The sequence below is a fragment of the Rhinolophus sinicus genome, linkage group LG10, assembly GCF_036562045.2.
Source record: "Rhinolophus sinicus isolate RSC01 linkage group LG10, ASM3656204v1, whole genome shotgun sequence".
Taxonomy (NCBI): domain Eukaryota; kingdom Metazoa; phylum Chordata; class Mammalia; order Chiroptera; family Rhinolophidae; genus Rhinolophus; species Rhinolophus sinicus.
The window spans coordinates 16,339,806-16,365,420 of NC_133759.1; positions in this window are offsets into that span (position 1 = coordinate 16,339,806).

Consider the following 25,615-nt stretch of genomic DNA (forward strand, 5'->3'; position numbering starts at 1 on the left):
TTTAAACTGATGTCAATTCATGGCAAAGTTCAATGTGGCTTCAAAATGATGGAAAGGGGAAGCATAACCTCCTCTCATTTTACAGGTAATAAGACTGAAACTCGGATCAAACGCTTTGGAGTTTGACAGACCTGTGCGGAACACTGGCCCTGAGACCTACAACTAGCAGCACTTGCTCTTTATAAACCTCAGTTTGCTTACTACAAAACAGGAATAACTCTAATGCCCACCTCTCTTGGTTGTTGCACACATTAAGTGAAATGGTTCATGCAAACCTCCTGGAGTATGGTAACTCCTGGACTTAGGACATGTTACTACTTAGAACCACAAGAGGTGTAATTACTTCCCTACCTTGCCTCTTACATGCAGCACATTGAAACCCATAAAATGTCTCTGTTTTGGGAAGTCAGAAATGGTGGTCAGCTCACATCAATTCTATATGGCTTAAGGTAAGTTGTTTTTTGCCTACTGAGAAATAGTCTTAGAGTTTTGAGGGCAACAAGTGTATCTTCACATTTACATACTCTGAGAGCCTGGCACATAGCAAGCACTAAATCAATGACTGTAAAATGTACATACAATCGGGTATTGCTTAACGACAGGGATACTTTCTGAGAAATGCATCATTAGGTGATTTTGTCACTGTGCAAATGTCACTTACACAAACCTGGATGGTACAGCCTACTACACACCTGGGCTGTATGGTCTAGCCAATTGCTCTGAGGCTACAAACCTGTACAGCATGTTACTGCACTAAATATTGTAGGCAACTGTGACACAATTTTAAGTATTTGTGTATCTAAACAGTAGAAAAGGAATATGAACGATAAAACATGGCCCACCTGTATAGGGCACTTACCAAAAATGGAGCCTGCAGGACTGGACGCTGCTTTGGGTGAGTCAGTGAGTGAGAGGTGAGTGAGTGTGAAGGCCTAGGACATTACTGTGCCCTGCTGTGGGCTTTATACACACTGTACTCAGGCGACACTAAATTCATAAAAAAGATTTTCCTTTTCTTTTATTAAATGTATCGGGGTAACATTGTTTAGTAAAATTACACAGGTTTCCAGTGTGCATTTCTACAATACATCATCTGTATATTGCATTGTGTGCTCACCACCCAGAGTCAGTTCTCCTTCCATCACCACATATTTGATCCCCTCTTTCCTCTTCTACCACCCTCCTTCCTGTAATTTTTTACTTCATAAACTTACTAATATTTTTTTTAAAAACTTTTGACTCTTTTGTTATAATACTTAGCTGAAAACACAAACACAGACACGAGCACACGCATTAGCCTCGGCCCACACAGGGTCAGGATTATCATCACTGTCTTCCACCCCCACGTCCTGTCCCACGGGAAATCCCTCAGGGGCAGTAACACACATGGAGCTGTCACCTCCTATGATGACAATACCTTCTTCTGGAACACCTCTGAAGGACCTGCCTGGGGCTCTTCTGGAGGAGGTGTCACTCTTTTCAGAAATATGTACCTGGTGGTCTGCTTGGTTTGTTTCTTTCTTTCACCATTGATTTGCTTATAAGCAGATAATGCACAATGAACAGTCCTCTTTATTTAATGAAAACCTTTTGGTGTTGGGGTCCATGTTTTCAAACTTTTAAAGGAGTTTGTTGAGGTCTGCAAAAGCTTCTGCTAAACCCCTCACTGTGAATTTTCTTGGGGGTTCTTCATCTCCTGCAGTTTCCTTTCTCTTGACTCTTTGGCTATGAGTTCCTGCTCCAGTTCCAACACCTCCTCCTTAGTCAATTCCTCAGGAACCCCCTCTAGGAGCTCCTCAATGTCATCATCCCCATCCACACCCGGGGTCAAGTTTTTGCCATCTCAACCACAGCCTTGTTGATTTTTGCAACCTTCTCATCCTTGGCAAACCCTTTGAAGTCATGGACAAACCCTTTCAGTGTCTTATTCCAGATGTCATTCATACACTCCTTGGTGACATCACACCTGATGCAGCCATAGATGTTGTGAAACTTCCAGAATTGCATAGAATCTTCTCAGTGGCTTCCTAAGTAACAGCAATAGGCTAAAGTCCTTCTGAGGCAACAGGCCTTAAAAGCGGGTATAACTCCTTAATTGATTGGTTGGATCAAAGAGGTGATGTTTGGAGGGAGAGATACCAATAAAAGGACGCTGTTTGGGAGCATTATCAACAATAAACAAAATCTCAAAAGGTATGTTGCTCTCCAAACAATGTTGTACTTCTTCATTTCTCTGGTACAGCAATTCAGGAGGGCATCTTGGAAGAGGAGCTGGGTCATCCATGACTTGTCCTTGTTTCTGTAGTACACGGGCAGTGTGTGCTTATTGATATGCTTGAAGGCCCTGGGGTTCTGCCTGTGCCAGATCACAGAGGGTTTCAGTTTGTAGCCTGCAACATTGCCCCCAAGTAAGACTGTTCTATCCTTCAAAACCCTGAAACCTGGCATTGACTTGGCCTCCTTATGGATGAAAGTCCTTTTAGGCATCCATTTCTAAAGAATAGGGAAGTTTTATCCATATTGAATATTTGCTCTGACAGGTAGTTTTCCTCCATAATCAGATTATCTATAGCTTCCAAAAATTCTCAGCTGCCTTCACATCAGCACTTGCTGACTCACCAATCACTTTCGCATTATGTAATGAATAAAGATCCTTGACTCTTTTGAACCACCTAGAACTAGCAGTAAATTCAACATTGTAGTCATGTCCAGCCTTTTCTTTCAACATTGCAAACAACCTTTTTGCTGGGGCCATGATGCTGAGAGGGATTCTCTTCCCAGTGTTTAATCCAGGCCTTTATAAGTTTTTCCGGGTCTGATACAGGCCCTTGGTGAATTTTGGTTAGTCTCATGGTTGTCAATGAAACAGATCCTTTAACAGCTTCCATCACTTTGTTCTTGTTCTTTAAGATCACAGCTACGGTGGAATGGGACATGCCTGACTAGTGAGCAATAACCGTCAATGATTTTTCAACTTTGTAGATCTTTAACAATTTTAAATCCATTTCCAGGTCAATCACTTGACATGGCCTCTTAACGACAACATTAGCCGTGGAGTTTGTACACTTAGGGGCCATGATGAACAGAACCACACAAGACAAAATCAAGCACAAGAGTAAATGATGCAATCAAGAGACACGGCAACCACAAACATATGAGGCTGTTAGTGGCATAACATGGCACACTGTTTTACAGCTAACTTTCTTTTTATAAGTAGAAAGAGTATATTCTAAAATAACGATAAAAAGTATAGTATAGCAAATACGTAACCCAGTAACATAGTCATTTGTTTTCATGACCAAGTCTTATGTACTGTATGTAATTGTATGTGCTATACTTTTATACGACTGCCAGTGCAAATTTGTTTATACCAGCATCACTACAAACATGTGAGTAATGCGTTGCACTCAAGGATATGATAGCAAGAACATCACTAAGGAATAGGAATTTTTCAGCTTTTCCATTATATCTTTAATGGAACTACCATTACATACGGTGTTTCCCTGAAAATAAGACCTAGCAGGACAATCAGCTGTAATGAGACTTTTGGAGCAAAAATTAATATAAGATCCGGTCTTATTTTACTATAAGACCAAATCTTTATAATATAATGTAAATATAATATAATACTGGGTCTTATTTTAATTTTTGCTCCAAAAGCTGCATTAGAGCTGATTGTCTGACTAGGTCTTATTTTCAGGGAAACAGGGTATATACTGTCTGTCATTGATGAAAGTGTCTTTATGCTGTGTATCACTATACTATAATAAAAATAATGTAAAATATGCATAATGTACCCTTTTCATTCGACTCCAAATTATTGAAAATACCACTACTTCATCACAGACTTTATATATATATATATTTTTTGGTACGTCCTATTGCCAGGGAAAAAAGGTGCGTGTTGGTTGTGATATGACTCATGAATATAAAAGTGTATTTTGTCTGCAGGATAGTTCATGCTCAGTTGAAAAGAAAATAAGGGGTGCTTGAGTAGCTAAGGCCTTTGCACAGTCTCCTGAGATCCTCACACTAAAGATGAAGAACACACCACTGCTCACACAAGCCCCAGAACTCAGGGCTCTGGGCCACGCTGTGTCAAGCTGAGACCGTGGAGCAGGAGAAGATCAGGAGTGACTGTCAGTCACACAACACGAAGCCTGATTCCAACACAGCTCTCCCTGCTGTGTTGTCAAAGTAGAAGTGTTGTCAAAAGACCTGAAGCCCAACTTCAGGTACAAACCTAAAGCTGCCACAGTGACAGCAAAAATCGACTGAGAAAATGGAGTTGCACTTCCTGTCCTCATTTCATGGATAGTCCATAGCCCTGAGTTCAAACAAGTGAGTCACTTACCCTTCATCATCTATAAAAGTCAGTTTAATCTCAGGGTTATGGTGAGGATGAAATGAGATAAGCTAAAAAGCATATGGAAAAAAATGGAGTCTGTGTGTATACACCAGAGGCCAGTGCTGGGATGAGAGAAATGCTTTCACCCTATGGCAGAACAAGGTAGGGACAAAAACACAGAGGCCTGTGATTTTTCAGAATTTCTGGACTCAGGGTTTCTTTCTCACACTCTCTTCATACCCACCACCAAATATAACTCAGCCACAAATCCCATATTTCTAAAAAGATTTGGCAATGTGGGCTTATGATCATTTGATCTTAAAAAAGAGTCGTGGGAAAATGCAAAGACTCACTGAGTCTGAAGATCCTTTTCACTATAGCTCTTAGGCCAGACAGTCTGTCTCCAGGTCTTTCAACACTTTGGGCATTCCTCTGTTACAGAGCTTGTCTTACCCAGGTTCTGCTACATCTACTTGGCACTTACTGAAATCCAACTTGGAGCTACATTCTATGGATGTCACATTTCATTTAAGTCTCACAACAATTCAGTTAGATATTTTCCCTCTCATTTTGGAAGGAATCAGAGGTTTTCAGAGTTCTTAGATAGAGTTTTTAATAGCTTCACCCAAGTTCACACAACTAACGAGCAACAGAGCCAAAATATACAGCTGTGACTTTGCCACCATGACAGGCTGACACAGATCTTATTTACAGGCTGCGTTTTGAGAGGGCTGTGTCTTGTTTACTGTTGGACTCAGCACCTAGGCACTGAAATATATTTTCAATGAAGAATGAATGAACAATCAATCACTGATTTCCCTAAGACCCCAAAGCACTTGCAAGGTGCACAAGCAGCCTTCCAGCTTTCCTTTCCAGGACTGTAGCTAAGGGCAGGACCCATAAAGAGACTCGTATGTCCTAGTAGAGACAGGGCTGAACAGTACCTTTGGGATCTCCTGGTCTCTTCTAGGTTTTGCACCAAAAGGTGAATCTAGTTGTGGGATAAGTGCTGTTTGACGTTATGCTTTCCTAAACAAATTCCAGTAAACTGAATTCAGGGCAATAGAAAGAATCAGATTCTACACCCTTGGACTTAGTAATGTGGTTTGGATAAGTGACTGTGTCCGTATTGGCCTCAGCTGAAACATGTATTGACTACAAACAATGAACTCTGATCTCAAGCAGACACCTGGAACAGATGCTTATCTTACCCACCAGGGTGTGCAATCCCAACGCGGTGCCGTGAGCTGGCCAGGCACAGGCACAGGAGCCCGCCCGTCTGGGTTCGGGTCCCAGCTCCAGTTCTAACTAACCACGCGATCTTGGCAGTTTCCTTCATCTCTCTCACTGGGATCAATATTTCTCTCATTTCTCATAGTCACAAAGAAAACAATGTCATTAAACATTACTGAGAATATTAGAAAGGATTCATGGAAATGTACATAAAAACCAGTGGGAGAAAGAGACGTACAGTTGTGGGTCGAAGGATAACGGAGGGGGTGGGCATATGGCAGTGACTGGGGTGGGGAACTTTCTATTTAAAGTCTGGGGGCTATTTTCCATGTGGATTCAAGCTTGAGCTGTTTGAGCTTCTTAACACTAAACAGCATAAAAAACACGGCATTCTCCACGTGCCGTGTTTTATCTGGTTAGTCATGAACACTCATAAGACTTTTAATAGAAGGTAGCAATTGGTTGAGGAGTTGTTAGTAGTTCAACAAAGAATATTAAAAATAAAGATGATAGTGTGGGTGTATTTATTTAGGATACAATTACTATGAGAAATTTTTAAACTAAAATAGAATGTTCATAATTATTCATTGAGAACATGTAAATTCTATGAATAATAAAGTACAAAAAATACTACTTCTGCTTTAAACTGAAAACTGAATAAAAAAAGAAATGGGGTGCTGTAGGTAGTCACAGTCTACTAATTGAGTAGGATTATCATGATGATAAGCTTGCTTTTCAGAAACGTAAAAAATGTGAATGTTACCCACCGTGAAAGAACATTTTTCCTCTGTTTCATCTTATATTGGTTTTCTGTTGCTGCTAATAACAAAGTATCACAAACTTAGTGGCTTAAAACACCACAATTTATTATTTTATAGTGCCGTAAGTACGAAGCCTGACACTGGTCTTAATGGGCTAAAATTAAGATATCCATAGGACTGCATTTCTCCTGAGGTTCTAGGGAGAATTGCTTCCTTGCCCTCTCCAGCTCCTGGAGGCTGCCTTCGTTCTTTGGCTCATGGTCTCTACCCATTTTCAAAGCAAGAAACAGTGGGTTCAGTCCTTCCCATATCGCATCCCTATGACCTTCTCTTCCACCTCCCTCCTCCAATTTTAAGGACCCTTGTTATTACATAGACCCCATCCAGATAATCCAGGATAATCTCCCTATTTCAAGATCCTTAATTTCATCACATTTTAGAGTCCTGTTTGCAATATAAAGTAACATATTCCCAGGTTCTGGGGATTCGGACATAGACATCTCTGGGGAGTTATTATTCTGCCTTCTACACATCTCATTTGAATCTGTGCATAGTCATTGAGAGCATGTACTCTGGAGGCAGGTCATATGGGTCCAAATCCCAGCTCTGCCAATTACCAGCTGTAAGGTCATAATCAAGTTACTTAACCTCTCTGGCCTCAGTTTTCTCATCTTTAAAAAAGCTTTAATAATTCATATACCTCTAGTTTTTGACAGCACTAAATGAATTAATAAAGATAAAGTGATTGGGGCATGTTAAGTGGTATATAACTGTTAACTGTTAGGATATGGAAGAATATTACTTAAGATATGCTAACTTTATACAACCTATAAATCCCCAAATTTTGGTGGCTTAATATAATACACTTATATCTTGCTATGAAAAGTTCAGTTAGGGTCATAACAGAGGGACACGCTCTGCACCATGCAATTATTTTGTCTCCATCCTTCCTTAGGGTTTCTGAGTCCTTGCCCTTCTGCCATAGGGAGTCAAAGTGAAGAAAATGAAAATAATCTCAGAGGAGGCTTTTATGGATCAGGTCTGCAAAATATTTGCATCACATAGTACTCAGTTTCTGCAAAGTAGGTTAGCAAACATGGTCTAACCAAAAAGAAAAAAAAAAAAGTGGATTTGGTGGAAAGCTAGGCAGCCTCTGCCACAAGGAGCCACAGGGTTGGCATGGAGAATAAAGATCCAGGGACTCCTGGCCCTTTTTGCAAGCAGATGAGTCATTCAAACCAAGGGATACCTTGGTCACCTTGTGAAAGGACCCTTCTGGAGGAGACAGAGTCTCGGTTGGAGGTATCTACAACCTAGACTCTATGCTGCGCTGGATAAGTTGGAAGCTGAGACTGTGGATATAAGAGCAGTAGTTCCAATGTGAACACAGCCGTGTGATGGCTGAATGAAGCAAGGGCCACTGTGGAGGTAATCAGCAAGCAATTAAGTAAGTGAATCTTGGATTAGGAGACAAATTTGGGCTGTAGCTATGGATTGAATCATTACTGGCATAACGATTGAAGGCAGTAATTAAAGTCAAGGGGTGTATAAGAGCAGGTACAGTGAGGATAGAACCAAAGAAGAACAGCAGGAGAGAAAACCCTGAAGAGAAGGAATGACTGCGGAGGTAGCAGGAAAAGAGGAGAATGGGTGGTGGTGGTGGGGGGGGGTAATAAATGGCCAAAGAGAAGGCAACTTGTCAGCAGCGCCAAACGCTACCAAGAAATCAAATGGCAATGGCCCATTGCCTTAAGAATCTGAGAGGGCACTGGCATCTCTACCAGGAACGATCTCTGTAGAATGTGCAGTGGAGGGAATGTTACTGAACACAGATTGTAGTGTGACAGGGAGCAAGAAAGAAAGAAAAGTGAAGGTGAGTTGGTGCCTATGGACAAGCTCTTCCAAGTTTTACTGTGTAAAGACAAAGGAGATAGGCCTTTGGCAGGAGACAGTGGTTGAAGGGTATCTTCCCCCCCCCCCCCTTAAACTGGGATAGGCGTGGGCATACTTGCAAGCTGAAGGGAAAGAACCAGGGAGGGAAACGTCGAAAAAGAGAGGAGACAGGGATGATGGACAGGCAGGAGGTAGGAGGCGAGTTAAGAACCCCAAAGTCTCAGCATTTGCAGTCCCATTCTAGTTGGGATATTGAGGGGACAAAGGAGCCCTCCTCTGTAATATTTGGGGGACTGAAGAACAATGCAAAGTGGTTGGGCTTAAAGGGCCCTTTGAAGGACATGCACAGTTGGTTTTATGTCACTTGGCATCACTACCTACAATTATGAAAATGAGCAAATAGGTTGATTTACACTCTGCCTAACAAAATGCAACTTCTATTTCCATTCAATAACCTGAAACCTCTCACTGTACACCAGAGAACAGAGCAGATCCCAGTCCTAATTAGGAGACGTTCATTTATTTATACCTGCTTCGACCCAAAAGGACTTAAGGTGATTAATTAAAAAAATAATCTAGTTATTTCATTCCTTTCCTCAGATAAGGATTTAATGCCAGAGTAATTACAGCAAGCAAGGAGTTTGGAGTTATTGCAACCCTCCCCCCACCCAAACCCATTTCCAGAAGACTATATATAGACCACAACCAAGACTTTCCTGTATCTGAAGCAGGAAACAAAAGAAACACTCCTCATTTTTCTAGGTGATGTGAAAAATCAGTGCTCTATTAAGATGATTTAAGAGATTTAGTAGGGGCCGGCCTGGTGGCTCAGGCGGTTAGAGCTCTATGCTCCTAACTCCGAAGGCTACTGGTTCGATTCCCACATGGGCCAGTGGGCTCTCAACCACAAGGTTGCCAGTTCGACTCCTCGAGTCTCACAAGGAATGGTGGGCGGCACCCCCTGCAACTAAGATTGAACACGGCACCTTGAGCTGAGCTGCCTCCCAGATGGCTCAGTTTGTTGGAGTGCGGGCTCTCAACCACAACATTGCTGGTTCAACTCCCGCAAGGGAATGGTGGGTTGCGCCGCCTGCAACTAGCAACGGCAACTGGACCTGGAGCTGAGCTGCGCCCTCCACAACTAAGATTGAAAGGACAACTACTTAACTTGGAAAAAAGTCCTGGAAGTACACACCATTCCCCAATAAAGTCCTGTTCCCCTTCCCCAATTAAAAAAAAGGGGGGATTTAGTAGAAGTATTTATGTGTATCAAAATCTAATTCCATGATATGTCATAAATCAATGATTATTCTCATTCTAACAGGAAAAAACTATGATAGCTGCCTATGATAATATATGTAAGTTGGCTAAAGAGTTCCAGAGAATCTTGCAAAGTTACCAATGAAATCATGAACCGCAGGCATCAAATTTCACAGGGAAGCCACAGCGCAAGTCCAGCCAGTGTCTAGGAAGAAATGTAACCTGACTTTGCAAATTCCAGTTCCAAACAAAGAGCTGCAGGGTATGCACCCACTAGGACCCACCTGCTCTTCGTCCACACACCTTCTCTCCAGCCCTCCATACCTCTCTTCCAGCACTTACTTTTCCCCAAATTACTAATTACAACGGAACATACTATATATGGTTATAAATGCTTTTTACTGCTTGTCTCTCCCCACGAGAAAGCACACTCCTGGAGGTGAGGGATTATTGCTTGGTTTAGTCAACGTTTTATCTTCGAGGCCTGTAACAGTCCTTGATACTCAGGAAACACCCGGTAAATACCTCGTAAGTGAAGGAATGAATGAATCAGTAGAACTGACTCTCATTTTAGTCCACCACTGCCTCATCTTCCAGGGGTCCCCACGCTTCCCCACGCTCCAGCCACACCTAAAGCTTCCTATTCTAAAGTGACCAATGCTGTTTCACACTCCTGTGTCTGTCACACACTTTCTCCAGTGATTTGGCATCTCTTTTTCCCAGTCCCCCCCTTCCCACCACACACACACACACACACACACATCCTTATCTGCCCCAAAGATTCTTATTCAATCTTCAAGCATCAAATATCTTTGTTCAAACATTTCTGTCTCAATGAAGCCTTCCCTCACCAGCCCAGCAGTGTTCCTCACTCTTGCATTAAATGTTTACTCATTCAACTGATATCACTGAGGGTTTCCCACATATCTGTTCCTGTGATGTTCATGCAGCCAGCAGACACATGGACCCAGTGCCTGTGGCGTGCACACGTCTCCACCACTGTGCCTTTCCCATCTCTTTCATAGCATCTGTCAACCTCTGGTGCAATTGTGTTTACATCTGTCTCCTCAACTAGACACTGAAGTCCTGCAGGGCAACACCATTTCTTATTTGTTTCCATTTCCCCAGCACCTAACACAGTGTTTGTTGCTTGAGAAATGTTTGAAGGAATGAAACAACTTAATGACCAAAGGATATGAAACATAACGTCTCTACGCTTCATGTCGGCAATCTGCTTCTTTTCACTCCTGGCACTAAAGATTTCTGGGCTGTTGCTGTTCAAGTTATATTTACTCATGGTCGTTTTCTCTTTCTTCCTATCCAGCTTCTATAAAGGCCATCACTCATTCACTATCTGCTCTGTACCAGGCATTGTGCTAGACACCATATAATATTAACTACCTCATTAAACACTCATGATAACATTGCCAAACAAATATGATTGTCGCTATCTTAAAGAAGACCTTCCTTTTCCTTCTCTGATAACCCTTCTCTTTGTTAATGTCCTCCCTTCCTTAGTTTCACTAGGGGCATTTCAGCCCCCCACACCTCCACCATTAGAGGAAGACTCTGACCCTTCAATGTTTTACGGGGAGATCCAGGTTCTTTTCTCAGTCTGCCCTACTGCACTGTTGCTAAACTTGCCTTTGACCATAAATTGTCCAATACAGATCTCGGCAAGGTAACGAGTCTAGACTATATTGATTTCCTTGGCAAATAACAAATAGAACATCATGATGAGTTATTTCAGTAAAAACCAAAAAGAGTTACAACGTGGGACAGCTGTCACTGAACCCAGTGCTACCAGGTCCTTTCTCAGAGAAAAAGCTAACAGCAGTCAACCCTCCTCCACAGGCCCCATAACTGTCAGTATTTATGGGCATTCAAGTTATTTGGCAGCACCTACAGTGGCCTCAGTATGTCACAGCTCACAAAAACGTCCTCCTGCTCACAAACCAAAGGGGGTTAGTAATTAAGGAGTGAGGATGAACCTCACTATACCACAGCCTCACCCATAACAAAGTATATAAAATGCATCCCCAGTCTGATTGAATGACAAGGTTTGAGGGTATCTTCAGATTTTGAATTCAGATAGACACTGTTGGAATCCCAACTCCTCCATTTGCTGGATATGTGACTTTCAGAAAGCTACTTAATCTTTCTTGGTATCTTCTACCTGAATGGTAGAATCAAACAATACTACCAGATTTCATAGATTTGTTGGAACAATTAGGTGAAATAGCATAAATAAAGGGTCTAGCATTTCATAATGCATATTAATTCCCTCTCCCTCTTTTGCCCTATTCTCTCTATTTCTTTTATTTTATATCATGGAAATCTAGACTCTTAGAATGCTAAGGGAATGAAATACCATCCGTGTCAAACATCTAACAACTGCAGAGAGTTCTCCATAAAAAAGGACATCTGGCTGTCAGAGCTCAATCACCCCATGAAAGCTCACTGCTGCACAAGGTGATAGATTTTGAATGAAGGAGAGAATGAGTGAAGAAACGAACAAATCAATGAAAACAGAACACATTTCAATACTTTTACGCTTCCTGAGATATAACCCCATTATCCCCGGTAACCCAAATGTGTCTACACCAACCTTTCTCTATCATGTGTGTGTTTGTCTCCTCCACTAGACTGAGGCCACTTTCATCACAGGGTCCATTTTCTCAAGCACCTAGAAGAATACCTGGTGCCGAGAACTGGAAAAATTAATATCTGGGTGAAAGAGGAGTGAGTTAGATGTTTGAAGAGTTCTAGAAACATTTTTATGTTAAAACAATCTTACTGTAATGACCCACCCTCCTGCTGCTGTGCCTATGTATTTTGTATACAGTTACTATGCTGGTTGTGATCGTTCTAACATGCAAGTACGTTCAGCACCATGGACAAAGTCTCGCCCTAACAAAGGGGGATGGAGTCACCCTGGAACAGGTGGGCATTCTCTGCGTGAGGCATAGGAGTCAGAGGTTGATAGCGAAGACTGAAATGTGGATACCAAGAGAGCCTGATGCTGCAAAGCCGCTGTACAGAGTAGGCACCTGATAAATGCTAATTGATGACTGAAGGAAAATGAGAGAAATCCCATTGCCTCTGATCTAAATTATACATTAAGACTGTCCTGGCTCTTTGGGACTGATAATAAATGGATAAAAGAAAAACACTTTGGAGCATAAATTCTTAAAGTGCAGGGATTTTCTTCCTCTAAATCTTTCTTTAATTCTTTTGTTAAAAGAAGTTTTCTTCCTTTTTAATGACAACAATCTCAACACCACAGGGTGTGTTGAAGGGCTAATCATAAAACGTGCTCCACACAATTTATCAGCCATGTATTATTGCTCCAAGCACTGAGCTAGCCCCAGGGGTGGGCAGTTTGGGGAGAGTTGAGAGATAGTTCCTGTCCTGGAGGAGCTCTGGATTCATGGGATAGACAAATAGTAACATAATGTAATAAAAAATGTATTTGTTTTCTAGGGCTTTCATAACAAATTACCAATGTAGGTGGTTTACAGCAAAGCAGAAATTAATCTCTCATAGTTATAAAGGCCAGAAGTCCAAAATCAAGATGTCAGCAGTGCCGCAGTCACTACAGAGACCCTACCGGAGAATCCAATCCATGCGTATTCTAGCTTCTAAGGGTTGCTGGCTTCCTGAGCTTGTGGCCAGATCACTCCAATCTCTGCCTCCATCTTCACATTGCCTCCTCCTCTGTGTCTGACTCTCTTCTGTGCGTTTCTTATAAGAACATTTCATTAGATGAAGGGCATACCTGAATCATCCAGGGTGATCTCCTTATCTCAAAATCCTTAACTTGATTACATCTGCAATGACCTTTTTTTCCCCAAATCAGGTAACATTCACAGGTTCTGGGTATTAGGATATGGGAACACCTTTTTGTGTGGCCACAATTCAAGCTAACCATTCTAAGTGTGATTGACTTCATATGAAGAGCAGAAACTGAGGTTCCAATAGGTTTTATAATTGGTCCAACATCACTGAGGTGGAAAATGGCAGAATGGGAACTTATACCAAAGTCTGACTCAAAGGACTCTGCTATCTTCTCATCTATGCCTCAGTTATGAAATTACAATATAGTGTCACACAGAGTCCCAGAATATCATGAGATATAACTCAGATCAAGTAAGGAGGATTGTAAAAAGCCTGCTGAGACTGGTCTTGAAAGATGAGTGGCCAGTAAAAATGTTACCTATAGGATGATGACGCATACACAAATAAGAATCAAATTCTATATAATGTAAAGTCTGCCGTAACAAAGGTGAAGTGCTTTGAAGGGGTCTGAGAAGGACATATTTCAGAAAGGAAGGCCATTACCACCGGGGGCAAGAGAGGATGGAGCCGAAAAGGCTTCATGGATGGGTAGCAGTTAAGAGGGAACTAAAAGGAGAAATAGGATTTGGATGTATCAAGGAAAGGGTATCACAGGCACTGAGAATGTAAAAACAAAAGTATGAGAGAGAGAAGCCATGGGCCTGCTGGGAATCTGGACAAATATAATTTGGCTACAATACAGAGAACCTAAAAGGGATTATTGAAAGAAAGAGACAAGGCTAGGAGGCTAGGTAGGGGCATTTGATGAAGAGACTTAACGCTATACTTAGGAATTGAGACTTGACTCTAAACAGTGGAAGCCAATGAAGACTTTTGTTCAAGATACATAGTGCAAGAAGCTGATGCAAAACGAAAGTCAAGAGAAATGAGATTTGCCTCTGGTTCTTCCAGCGTCTCTTTGTGCCTTTATGACACAAAGTACACTCCTAATTAAGCCTTCTTTAGCCTTTATTTTGGGGAAGGAGGTGGTAAAGGAAAGACTGGCTCTGAGGTACATTCCAATCCTAGGAGTTTAAAATGGTGCAATATCAGCCATTTGCTCCCTAGTAGGAAAGCAGGACAGAAACCTGAGTATCAGCCTCTTTCAGCTCTGAAATGAGTGATCTGTTCTCATTGGCCATCTCTCAACCAGCAGAACTTTTATACCTAGAAACCGCTGAGGTTAAATAGGACTGAAACATCTAATGAAGTTGGTTATAGTATATAATCACAACTTCTTCAAAATTGAAAGGATGTAGCATTTAAAATTACTGAAAAGAATCTAAGGAAGAATCAGGAAGTCATTTACCTACTGGAAGGGCAAGTCAATCCCCTACCATCACTCCCTATGGAAGACAAAAAGTGAATGCTCACCTCTGATAGCACCATTGATTGATGCATCAGCAGCTTATAAGGTCAAACTCAAAAGAGGAATTGAAAACAAGAATCTAAACAAAGACACCTTCCGGAACACATTTTCATTGTCCCATGAGTCAATCGCTGTGTTTCTCCCATCACCTTATTTAGATGTTATGAGTAAGAGAAAATTGACCTTCTGTTGCTTTAACACAGATTAACATCTGGTAACAGAAAGCAGGGAATGGTGTCAAATGAATCTTAGGAGATTTTTGCAATGAAGGAAAATATGAATTATGCCTAACATTTGTAGAGCATGTTCTAAAGCACTTTCACATACATAATTCCTCTTTATCTTTATAGAATTAAGGAAACAATACATAAAACATGCTTAGAATTGTGCCTGGAACATAGCAGGTGTTCAATAAATATCATTCTCCTTCTCGTTTGCCACTGAACTGTCCCTGCTGTCACCTTTTCAGCCTGCCTCTAGGCTGTCACTTCCCATTACACTCTGCAGTGAAAACTGGGGCAATATTGTTCTCTTTCTTTCCCCGCTAACAAACAGAATTCTACCAAATCCCTTTAAAATGAACCTGCAGAAGTGCAGAGTGACAGTTTTTGTAAATCATTTTAATGGGAAAAAATTATTTCTCTGCTCAACATGAACACAGCCTGGGTCTGTTAAACTAAAACAGTCAAACGCCAGCAATCTATTTCAGCTGCCTAACAGCCAAATTGCATCAGGATACAGTCAGTCCAGATAATTGCCACATGATAAGTTATGCAGATGATCAGAAATATTAGTACAATCACGCTGGCAAGGCTTTGTCTATGTCACGCATGTAGGAGGCTGGCCCTTTAAGAATAAGTCATGAGAAACTAGTGATAACATAATAATTCATCTGTGGCTAGAGTTCTGCCAGGTGTGAGAGATTTCTTTTCCTTGCACCTCAGTGAATCTTTCCTCCACAAAAAATATCTACGCACACCAACTTACATGTGTCGCTCTACAATAGGAAAACAGTCAAAGAACTGTTGCCACTTCTTTTCTATTGTTCCCTGCAGTGGTAAATAGACCGAGCCCCTTTCCTTGTCTATCAACGTTGTGTTCATCCTTCAATGTCACTTCCAAATCCCCTGAAGTCAGAATTAACCACTTGTCCTTCTGGGCTCCCACAACTGGGTGCAGGAATGACTGATTAACCCTTAATTCTTTCTGCAATGTGTAACACTTGGTTGTTTATTTGCCAAGCTTCTCTACAAGAACGAAGGCAAGACAACCTCTTCTTTATCTTTGTAGTGTCCCCAGGGCCTAGGGTGGAGCCTGGCCCTCAGGTGGTGTTCAACAAATGTTTGTAGAATTGAAATGCAAGCAGGGTAAAAAGTAGAGAGCAAACACAATCACTCTTTGAAACAATCTGCAGACTCCATGTTGTTGGAGCCCTCCTGTTTCAGAAATATGAAAGCCGCAGGGGAGACCATGCTTCTTACCTACAGTGTGTGTTCAACAGGCCTTATGGTAAAGGAATCTCTCTCAATACTATCCTGATGGTTAGGGCATGACTTACACTCACCCCAAGACACTATGAGGCCTTTATAAGTTATAAATAAGAGAAGGTTTCATTAAGCTTAGTGTCATTAAGCTCAGGGACTCAGCTCCCACTCTCCACACAAGAATGCAGGATATGGTGAGGCCAAAAAGGAACAACAGAGCCATAGGTAGGGGGGGTTATACCACTATATTCTCGATGGTGGCTGGGTAGGAGACACAAGAAGCAGGAACCACGCGATCTGCAAGCCACCGTCTGCTTTTCTGCCAACAAACCCACTCCCCAGTGTAGCCACAGCAGTTATATTAGTGGCTAATGGCTAACTGGTAACAGCTGATGGTCGCTGAGCCACAGTGGATGGCCATCTGATTACAACTGACGGCTATGTAATAAATGAGCCAGCACTTTTCCACGTGAGGCCGAAAGCCTGGAAACTGCTCTCTGGGACTCTGTCCCCGCACTCAGCCTGAGAATCACGGTGATCAGTCTCTATGTGCAGGGAGTCCTAAGGACCCTCCATTAATATATGTTAATCAGGCCTGTCAGTCAAAGAACATTACCAAGTCTGGGGAGCTCTCATGTGATCTGGAGATCACGTGATCGATAGAGCTGGGAAGAACAAGAGTCCACCCCAGTGTTTCATTGGATGGAGCCATTCACTGACTCTTGATATAATATTTTAGGACACTTGGAAATAGGGTGCTACAGCTGCCACAGTTTCTCCCCTTATTTCAGGTTCTAGTCAAATAGGATCTGTGGTATCTTGTCTTTGAGATACAGTGTAGTATAGTACAATAAACAACCATGATCCTTTTGTCTAGGAAGGCCTGACTCAAATCTCAAATCTACCAATTGACAAGTTCTGTGAGCTCGTGCAAGTTAATGAAATAATTAGGCTTCAGTTTCCTTTTTTCTAAAATGGGGATAATAAAATCTTCCTTACGTAAAATGATGTTCACTGCTTTCTGTCCCTGGCTCAGAATGCATTAATATTACCGACTCTGTGCCCAAATACAGGCACATGAATTTCATCCGCCCACCCGCTCTGCTAGGAATCTGGTCGTTTTCTTAAGGCTTACAGTGTAGTATAGAGGCATTTTCGTGGCGTGGTCAAACACTGTGGTGTATGAGGCAAAGAGGCACAGACAGAGGGGAATACCATTAAGGGTATAAATGGCTGGTTGTTGTAATAGATGAAACGAGCAGTCCTCTCAGATGACATACAGGGCTAAGTCAGGGTTTTCTGAGTCATTGGCTGTGGGCTATACCTCAAGGGTATGACCTCCTTGGCCAAGTGGCCCTCATCAGCCCAGGACAATCTTCTAGAGAAAGGGGACATTGTAAGCCATTAGCAGCCAACACTCACGGCAGCCAGAGATGTGTGTGTTGACCCATTCCAGGGGAGCTGGGTAGAACACTGACCACACAGACAGTGTGTGCCTGGCTGAGAAGTGTGAAAGTACGGAGAGTACTTTTACCCCACACGGTGATCATAACCCAAAAGCAGTCTGTCCCACGATCTGAAAGCCCCTGATTCTCACCTTAGACAATATTGAGCCTGACTACACATGATTATTACACACCACAGATGCTGGTAGTGCTCCATCTGCACCCCTTTGGCTCTCATCTTTAAGAACACACCTTCTGAAACCTAAAGCAAGGTCCTGCACCTCCCTGCCCCGGGGCTTTCTTTTCGCCCACATACGCTTGGCAGAAGTGCCAGGGGGTTAGTGCCCCTGGGAACAGCCCTCGGTTATAACAGATAGGATCTAGCAGTTATACCCAATTTCCTCCGCCCTAGGGTGGCATAACTCAGAGCTGGCTCTGCACCATCTCCCAGAACTCCCCCAGAAGCGCTGAGCCCCAGTTGCTCATGTGGTAACACTTTTTGGCTATCTTCCCTTTTATGCCTCATCTTTAGGTGCTTCTTTTGATCCCTTCTCACAGAAGCTACTTGCTCTCAAATAATGAACACAGAACCTTCTGCGGGAACCCAACCTAAGTCCATATTTCACCACTAAGACTCACTATCTACATTCCCGGTATAGCCTAATTCTTAGACAATTCAGATTATATTAACAAGATGCATGATAATTCTTCATTACATTATTTGAGTAACTATACATATCATTTTCCTACAGGGCTGGAAAATAGAGTTAACTGTATTTTCAAGCGCATGCGTGCACACACACACACACACACACACACACACGCACGCACCACATTTTGAATGTTCTACAAATGGAACAAGCCTTTTAAAGTATGTCGCTATCTGAGCTTACCCCAGGAGCCCCTGACTGACAGTTGTGTACCCAGTCTTGACTCCTGGTGCTTCCTGCACCAAGGGTCCTCCACTGATGAGTGACATCAGGCCTACCTCCTTCCACTTTCTCCTCTCCTCCTCTCTTCCTTCACATTCTCTTTTCCAAGTACATGATCATTACAAAATGCCTAGCCGTTTTGAATTCCCTTTCTTGGTACACGAGCAAATCTGAACTGTAAAGTAAAATAAGTCCTGTAAGATGAAATAGACCTATTATTTCCTGTACCTCTCCCTGAACTGAGAGAGTGACAAATGGGGAACCAAAACACCAGGGCAGTTGGTGTTAATTAATACTAAATTTACTGAATTAAACAATGAATTTTAAAGAAATAATTCTAAGATGTCATTTCAATTAAGGCACTGTCACTGTGATAATGGATATGGGTGGCGTCCAGGAAAGTCGATCATGGCACTGTTACAGGAAGAAACCATTAACTCCCAGGAAGCAAGTGGATGAAAATGAAAGAAAAGAAATCCATGCTTCCCCAAGGCTTCTGGAAGAAACTTCAGAGTTGCTAGGCTATGAAACCTCTCTACCTTCTCAATCAAAAAAGATGTATCTCAATTAAGCTCAATAATCTAGAACAGGTCACCTTTGCAGTTTCACCATTTTACTAAAATAAAACAGAAATAATTGCTACCCTGGATTTGAGTGGAAAGCAGAGAAGATTACAGCAGGTCCTCAAATAAGGTCATTTCATTCAATGTCATTTTGTTATAAATGTCAATGAGATGCCATAGGAATTTAACTCTTGTTTATATCAATTAGCCTATGGTAAAACTGGTTCCCTTATCCATCATTTTGCTTAAGGTCACAGAACTTTTTTTTTTTTTTTTAAAGATTTTATTGGGGAAGGGGAACAGGACTTTATTGGGGAACAGTTTGTACTTCCAGGACTTTTCCAAGTCAAGTTGTTGTCCTTTCAGTCTTAGTTGTGGAGGGCGCAGCTCAGCTCCAGGTCCAGTTGCCATTGCTAGTTGCAGGGGGTGGAGCCCACCATCCCTTGCAGGAGTTGAACCGGCAACCTTGTGTTTGAAAGGACGGGCTCCAACCAACTGAGCCATCCGGGAGCTCAGCGGCAGCTCAGCTCAAGGTGCCGTGTTCAATCTTAGTTGCAGGGGGCAGAGGCCACCATCCCTTGTGGGACTCAAGGAATTGAACTGGCAACCTTGTGGTTGAGAGCCCACTGGCCCACGTGGGAATCGAACTGGCAGCCTTCGGAGTTAGGAGCATGGAGCTCTAACTGCCTGAGCCACGGGGCCGGCCCCAAGGTCACAGAACTTTTTGATGACATTAAGTGAGGATTTCCTGTATTGAGGGTGAAAGGTTCTAATTGTTTTTTCTTTCAAAAATAATTCCATCTGTTGGGCCCAGAGGAATGAACCACCGCAACTTCATAATGTTTAGAAAACTGGAACAAACATGAAGGGGAGAGGAATCACAGCCATGGAATGCAGAGTCAGAAGAATCTCATTAATGGTCATGTACAGAATTGTCTAAGCAAGAACAAGGATCCAGAAATTAGAGTCTTATCCAAGACCGCACAGTCCAGACATCAGACCTAGCACCTGTCCATTTCTCCCTGCACAACAATGCGGGTCTCTATTGGTGCTAAGTATAAAGAGACATCCTGAAAAGACTCTTTACTTAAAACATAAAAATCAAAAATCCTAATTAAGGGAATAAGTCTTCTAGTATGTCACCAAGAACAGGCATGCAAAACATCTCTTCATTTCAGTTTGTTCATCTATAACATGGATATAGCAACTACTAACTAAAGGGTAGCCCCTCCTAGAGGACCTGTTCTCCCCTATATGATCACCAGGCTCTATTTTACTTATTTAAATGTAAACCTATCCCACTGTGTTAAACTTTGAACAGGTAGAGATTCAATATGTCTGGGAAAAAAAATGTGTGTGAGCTACAGGGTTGGCAAAAGTGGGATGGTGGAGTGGGGTGGGGGAGCAAGTAGCCAAGACTTGTCCTCAAAGCTCTTTCTCTCTCTGGGTTAAAACCTCCTATGTCCTCTGATTGTGAGCCATGTGGAAAGAGTAGAAGGGACACTATCAGTGCAACAATATTTAATCCTCAGCTGGCATCCATTGAAATCATATATATATATACATATACACACACACACACATATATATATGTAGATATATATACACATATATATGTATGTATATATACATATATATGTGTGTGTATATGTATGTTTGTATATATATATATATATATATATATATATATATATACTCTTCTGTGTCTCAGAATTTTTCATAAAACAAATAACTCTTCTGGCCCTGGACACCCCTGGGGATTTCTGTTCATTTCCACAATTTGAAAAAAGGACAATTTCATTTTTAATTATAAATATTCATGTGTTCGAGACTGTGCATGTCATTATAATTCACAAATTAGTTCAGAAGGAAACTGACATTTTATTCAAATTCCTTTACTCTTCGCTGAAACAGAGTAGCATGACATTTTGCTCTGAAAGGAAATGGAAAATTTTCCTTGTCTGTGTCACTTGATAATTTCCCATTTCCAATAAAATCCCATTTTGCAGAGGTTCCTCCCGGTGTTACCAGAAGAACCCAAGTGATCAGGAGGGTAAGACACCCTCAAGTATATAAGGGAGGAAGTGACCTGGACAAGATTAAAGCAAACTGAAGGTGACAATGAGTCATATACAATAGCTCATTCAGTCCCCGCCATCAGCCTATTATTTATTATCACTCACTCTACAGATGAAAAAACTGAGGACCAGAAAAGTTCACATCACTCTTAAAATAGTAGAATAAGAACGTAAATGGTGCTATTTGGATTGCAAGTGTTCTCCTTTCAACCCATCATAGCTGCTTATAAATCCAATAAGCCCCATAGATTCTAGTTCTGTTTGTAGAAGCTCCTCACCAACCCAACTTCCTGGTGAGAGCCTCCTAATGGGCCAGCTGACATGTCAGCTGACGCAAAGTTATTCCTGTTTCACAGATGAATAAAGGGAGAAAAAAGAAATTAAGTAATTTAAAAAAATATTATACAAAGGAACCTAAAGTTATACATGTTCTTGTCCTCGAATATTGTCACATAAAAAAAATATATGCCAAGTTTAAGTAGAGGAATAAGAAATGGGAGAAATTATGTCTAGACAACTTGTCAGCTGTACAAGGTGGGGTCTAGATTCCTTCTACAAACACAGAAGCTTTATTAATTTTCTGGGCTGTGAATTACAAACTTGGCAGCTTAAAACCCATTTATTATCTCACAATTTCTGAAGGGCAGATGTCTGGGGACAGGTTAATTGACTGCTCTGCTCAGGTTCTCACAAGACTATAAGCGAGGTGCTGGCTGGGTCTCATCTGAAGCTCAGGGTCTGCTTCCAGACTCCCAGGATTGTTGGCAGAACTTGTTTCCTTGAAGCTGAACTACCTAAGACCAGCAAAAGAATCTCTCAAACTTCAGAAAAGGCTTAAGCTCTCTGAGAAAGGGCTCGACTGATTAGGTCAGGCCTACCCAATTAATCTCCCTTTGATTAACTCAAACTAATGAGGAACCTTAATTACGTCTGTAAAATCTCTTTACTTTGGCCATATAATAGAACATAATCATGGGAGTGGCACCTATAATATTCATAAGAACACAAACTAAGAGGTGGGAATCTTGGGGGCCATCTTAGAACTCTGCCTACCCTAGAAGTAATACCACTTTCCAACTTGAAGTTCTCAGGTTCACGTTTAATATACTACTGGTAATCCATACACCAATAGGACAGTATCCCTGGAGTATGTGCAGATCTTTTAAATGGATGCCAGATCATTACTCAGTTACGTAAGCCCTTCAAATAAGTGTAGAAAGGTCAAAGCAAACAAGAGACTCAGTCCTTTCTCGGCAGACACTTCCAACATACATTGAAGAGAGCTGGAAATTACTACTTATAAAAATTAGAAGCTAAAAATTTTATTTATAAAATTTGGCAGCTCCCTGCCATATTCACAGGCTTAGTTACCGATGAAGAACCTGGGGATTCAAGATGGAGCGGACCCAGAATAAATAAAGGAACTGTTCCAGGATCTGTAAGACTAGATCCAAAACTAATGTAGCCTTTGTAAAGTTTTGTTGGGATTTAGCTTTAAGAAGAAGAAGAAGAACAACAACAACAACAACAAAAAAGACACTGGAATAAACATCCAAAGACCTAGAATGTGGCCCTAACTTGCACTGTACCCCTCTCTCCATGGGTCACAGCACCCTCATCTACAAAATAAGAGTCACTTACCCAAGTTGAAATGATGTCTAAGGTTGATCCTCAAAAAAAAACAACAAACAAACCAAAAAGCTATAATTTTGTGTCAGCATGGAAGGGCCTGGCATGTAGTCCCTCAGCATCACTGAGATGAATTAGATTGACAGATCTCATTTCCCAAACATTGTGTTCTTCTAACATGCAAGGAATCGAGGGAAAGTGTTCTCCTCAAGGAAAGCGTCTTTTCCTTTGTAATCAGCAACATTTGGTGGTGGTGTTTTTTTTATAGGTCTCTTGTGTGTTTCCCCTTCTAACAAAATATTAATTATTCATGATTCAGATGTAGTTGATGGCACCTGTCACATGCCTCCTCTCTTCTTTACTCTTACAAACCCATTAGATGGCAAGTCATCTAACCACCGAAGCCTACTTCCTATTTAAATGGAGATAATGATGCCCACGCTAAGAAGTGGTGAGAGTAGTAACTAATGTGATGTACAAACCACTACCCAGCAGGGGTCTTGGCACACAGTAGGCACTTCTGGCCTACACTCAGCATCCTCCATCAACGTAAGAAGGCCAATTTTGAGGGCATTATTTATGAAAGGCTAGAAGCTGTCTGCCTGCTAAGTGAGCTTACAGAGAATTCAGGTTTGGTAATCAAAATTAATAATGGTATTCAATCTAATTTTCCAAGCCAGAGGAGTGGAAGGCTGAGCTGTAATCAATCTTTAGAGGTCAATTCACAGGGGATTTGTCAGGTAAAGGACTTGGCGCCCTCCTGTGCAGAAAAATGCCGCACTCTTACCTGCCCTGTGTTCACACATGTACTTTCAGGAGGATGCCCTGTGGCTCTCTTAGACAATTGAAAATATACCCACCTCCTCATCTACCCCTAGGGAGCCAACTCTTCGTTAATACTAGTTCTTTCTTTTAAAACTTGATACTTTTTAGTTAGTTTGGTTAGTTTCTAAATAGGATATACTTGCCTTGCATATTGGAACAAAAATCAAAAATGTTCACTGTTAGTCTCCTTCCCACTCCCGAATCCAGCAACCAGGTCCCTTCCCCAGAGGCAACATTATTGCCAAATTCCTGTGACTCCTACCATAGATTGTGTGTGTGTGTGTGTGTGTGTGTGTGTGTGTGTGTGTGTGTGCATGCGCACATGTGTGTATATACATGTGCAAATACATAAATATTTACAAATATGTATATATATATACATATATCCTTCTACAAATGATAACATACTACATGCACTGCATCTTGCTTTTTTCTGCACTTTGCTTTTCCATAGTACATGCTGGTGATCAGTCCATATCTGTATATTTTAAGTTGCCTCATTTTTTTATTGACGGTATAGTACTCCATTGTATGAACAAACTGTCATTTATTTATACAATCTTTTTGATAATTGTATTTGTGTTTGTGTCTATGCATACACATACAGAAACATTTTATGCATTTTCCCAATCTTTGCTATTTCAAACAAGCTATTGCTATTTCTGTAACTAATAATATTTTCCTTATATTTGTTTATATTATTGTGAATATATTTTTTGGATAAACTCCTAGGACTGAAATTGTGGTAGCTATTCTTCTAATTGCTTTACATGTATTCAGGCAACACATATTTATTGAGAATTGAGTATGTGACAGGACTTATTCTAGGTACCATAAATATAGCAGTGAACATAATAGCCAAATTTTTCTTGTGGTATTTTTACATTTCAGAGATAATAATTCATTAAATCTTCACAATAACTGTTGTATAGGGACTATTATTCTCCCCATTTTATAGACAGAGCAACTGAAACATAGAAAAATTAAGTAATTTGCCCAAGATGATACAGCTAGTAAGTAGTGGAGCTGGGATTAAAACCAGAGTACTGCCCCAGAGGTCAAGTTCACGTACTTTACTACATGCTATATTTTCACGACCCCACTGAAATGCTCACATACCACAATTCAACTCAATCTTAAAAGATGGCCCTTCTATTTCTTAGAACAGATTTCCACCACAAAGAGTTCACCTTGCCTTTAAACAACCTATCCATGGGCACACCCAAAGGCACGTCTCAGGTCAGCTTTCTTTGAGATTCTTGTACAGGTGATTTGCTGAGAGAGGAAGAGGAGTGAGGGAAATAATTTAAGGCAGGTGAAGACGCGGAAAAAAGATGTGATCTCAGCTGAACTTCAGCCTCAGCTAAGCCCCTGGGGAGCTCGGGAGCATAAATGGCATCACACCTGGCAGCAAAGGGGACGACTATTTGCATGTCCATATCAGTCAGTCATTGGCTGTGCACTGCCTCCCAGGCAATTCTAGGTGAGGGAAATTTCCAGAATATGGTGCAGGAAAGCTGTTAACAGCCAGCCATCACCAGCCATCACTGCAGCTAAGGGGACCAACCAGAGGGAATGGGGGCTGGGCACCAATGGTGTGCACTACAATGCATGTAGGGCATCTCCATCTGAGTTTCCTGCAGGTACCTCAGAACCAACAAGTTCAAGACGGGCTGCACGAGCACTTCCTGCTTCTGCATCTCCCACCACATTAAACAGCACCACCTTCCATAGAGTTGCCCAAGGCAGAGGCCTCCTTGTCCTTTACTTCTCTGTCTCCTTCATCCCCCTCGTCCTCTTCAAAACCAGGTTATAACTTATAACTCACAGTGTGCTTCCATCTTTTAAGGAGGGAGGATTCTGGCAACTAGAAAGGCCTCATCCCAACTCACCAGTTTCCCTGGCTCCATCATTGCCGTGGCAGATCTATTTTCCACAATGCAACCTGAGCGATGTGT